This window comes from Oncorhynchus nerka, linkage group LG14 (assembly GCF_034236695.1).
Source record: "Oncorhynchus nerka isolate Pitt River linkage group LG14, Oner_Uvic_2.0, whole genome shotgun sequence".
In the NCBI taxonomy this organism is placed as follows: domain Eukaryota; kingdom Metazoa; phylum Chordata; class Actinopteri; order Salmoniformes; family Salmonidae; genus Oncorhynchus; species Oncorhynchus nerka.
In genome coordinates, this window is record NC_088409.1 from 21,979,073 (window position 1) to 21,982,588 (window position 3,516).

A 3,516-nucleotide genomic window follows, 5' to 3' on the forward strand; every position below is an offset into this window, starting at 1 on the left:
CCCTTTTGTCCATAAAGTGTTCTAAACCATCTCATGGATCACGTGACCCTATTGGATTCACATTTTTAAGGGAAGTGCTTTCTCGTGACTTTCCCATCTGGTCAAAGTTGCTTCCAATTGCCGATCATACTTTAGGTCCCACAAGTCTTTGTTGTGACAAGAGATGGTTAAAGCATGACTGTCCCCTCACCCAAACTCTACTTGCCTTATGCCTGAAGAATTTACAATACAAGATTAATGATACAACTAAGATAACCAGTGTGTGGTACTTCAGACGGTGTTGTCTGATACACATGGAAGAAAAGGAATTGCCAACTGTGGCAGCGGTACTCTTTAAATTCAGAGAAGACTCTGGGCTTAGTATTACCACAGATAAAACGATCCCTTTGCCACCGGGCCACAAACCCAGGACAGTGAATTATGGTCAAACCCAGAACCAGACCTAAAGATCATGTATTATGGTCAAACCCAGAACCAGACCTAAAGATCATGTATTATGGTCAAACCCAGAACCAGACCTAAAGATCATGTATTATGGTCAAACCCAGAACCAGACCTAAATATCATGTATTATGGTCAAACCCAGAACCAGTCCTAAAGATCATGTATTATGGTCAAACCCAGAACCAGACCTGAAGATCATGTATTATAGTCAAACCCAGAACCAGACCTAAAGATCATGTATTATGGTCAAACCCAGAATCAGTCCTAAAGATCATGTATTATGGTCAAACCCAGAACCAGACCTAAAGATCATGTATTATGGTCAAACCCAGAACCAGTCCTAAAGATCATTTATTATGGTCAAACCCAGAACCAGACCTAAAGATCATGTATTATGGTCAAACCCAGAACCAGACCTAAAGATCATGTATTATGGTCAAACCCAGAACCAGACCTAAAGATCATGTATTATGGTCAAACCCAGAACCAGTCCTAAAGATCATGTATTATAGTCAAACCCAGAACCAGTCCTAAAGATCATGTATTAATAGTCAAACCCAGAACCAGTCCTAAAGATCATGTATTATCTGTGACAGACATCAGGGGCCTGAGGGAACACACTAAATGTATTGGGTGTTATAAAATGTAATGTCATGTAATATTTGTAATGACACCCATGGTATATCAGACCATATACCATAGGTACAACAAAATATGTATTTTTACTGCTGTAATTACATTGGTAACCAGTTTATAATATCAATAAGGCACCTCGGTGGTTTGTGGTATATGGCCAGCTTAGGGCCCGCGTTGCGTCGTGCATAATAACAGCCCTTAGCTGTGGTATATTGGCCATATACCACACCTCCTTGGGCCTTATTGCTTAATCGTATATAACTGCATTAATGTTGCTGGACCCCAGGAAGAGTAGCTGCTGCCTTGGAAGGAACTAATGGGGATCCATAATAAATACAAATCAGATGAGATTATAAACCATGAAATAAGAGACATTAGTCATCACATCCAGGGATATTGGATGTCTGGGGCTATAATTTAAAACCTACATAAATGTATTTTCAAACATTGGCAAAAACGGTTTCTCCAACAGAAAACCCTGATCACGCTTGTAAGTGATGTCATGGCGACATTAGCAAGCTAAGCTCAGGTACAGAAACATGTCATCAGGTCTAATGGTCGTGGCCCAACTGCACAAACATAGGTTATTTAGATGTAAGTGGATCTTAAACAAATGCTGATATTACTGTATTCATCGGTCTTGATAGGAATAAAAATAACTACTGTACATATACTGTATGAGCTCTGATGTATGAAGGAGAATTACTCCCAGGAGTATGCAATGTCTTGGTCTTATCGGGGTTCTGCCGACTGTACATATACTGTATGAGCTCTGATGTATGAAGGAGAATTACTCCCAGGAGTATGCAATATCTTGGTCTTATCGGGGTTCTGCCGACTGTACATATACTGTATGAGCTCTGATGTATGAAGGAGAATTACTCCCAGGAGTATGCAATGTCTTGGTCTTATCGGGGTTCTGCCGACTGTACATATACTGTATGAGCTCTGATGTATGAAGGAGAATTACTCCCAGGAGTATGCAATGTCTTGGTCTTATCGGGGTTCTGCCGACTGTACATATACTGTATGAGCTCTGATGTATGAAGGAGAATTACTCCCAGGAGTATGCAATGTCTTGGTCTTATCGGGGTTCTGCCGACTGTACATATACTGTATGAGCTCTGATGTATGAAGGAGAATTACTCCCAGGAGTATGCAATGTCTTGGTCTTATCCGGGTTCTGCCGACTGTACATATACTGTATGAGCTCTGATGTATGAAGGAGAATTACTCCCAGGAGTATGCAATGTCTTGGTCTTATCCGGGTTCTGCCGACTGTACATCAAATATAAACTCAGATCAATATTCCATTGGTTTTCTCAGGTTACAATGGCCTTTCAAACCACAAGGTCATCTGGAGCCTCAGAGGTCTCAGAACGAACATAATCCTGTGCATTGAACATATGTTTGTATTCCATAAATAAAGGTGTGTAATTGTATGTGTGTGTGTGTGTGTGTGTATATACACTGTCTAAATTAGTCTTGATTATAGAACTTCCTGTAGTAAAACAAAGAAACAAGAAGGAAGACAAATAAAGTGCGAAAAACCACAAATAGCAAAGTTAAGAAATTACAACAGTCTTATTGCAATCATCTTTATTTTGTCATCTCACCTTGTATAAAAGGGCTGTTTGCAGTTCGCTCTTCATAGAAGATGCTACATACTTCACTAAAATGTGAAAACAAAAACAAAAAAAATCTGGGAGCACCAGCTTTATACAACAAGGTTCCAGACATGAGTGTTTAAACCCCTGGAATAATCATTATATTCCTGAATAACCTGCGTAGACTAGAACAAAATATTTAATTGTCATTGAAGTATATTGTTATCCAAATGTGTGTGTAAAGTAATACTACAGACTCATCTCTCTGAGTAAGTGCTTACAGGCATAACTAATAGTCAACATATTTATTTAGGAAAGAAGACATTGTTTTCTAAATGCTGTTACCAAAGACAACATCAGAATGTGGGAAAAACTGCAGCCCCGAATAGCCTGTATTTAAGAATGATTACTTATGTTGGATTAAGATAAGCAATGTATCAGAATTATGAATTTAATTAAATATACACTTGTTTTTGTGGGATTAAATTAATAAGAATAATTTCAGTTAAATCTCTCACTTTTGAAAATAAAACATGTATATTTGTTCGGTTTGTGATATTTGTAACACGCTTCTACTGTAAATGTAATTTAGTGATATATTAGTTTTGTGAATGGAACATGAAATCATATCTAACCAACAGATAAAAGATATGACAATCAAAATAAAATGTATTAATTTAAATTGCTTTGATAATAAAATGGCATTTTTTTTAATGCTATTTGTTTAATGAAAAAATGTATGTTTTATAACTGAAAGAAAAATACAGGGTAACCAATACAGGGTAACCTGTACTAAAGTGATTTAGTTATTCTTGATAGCACTATAAAC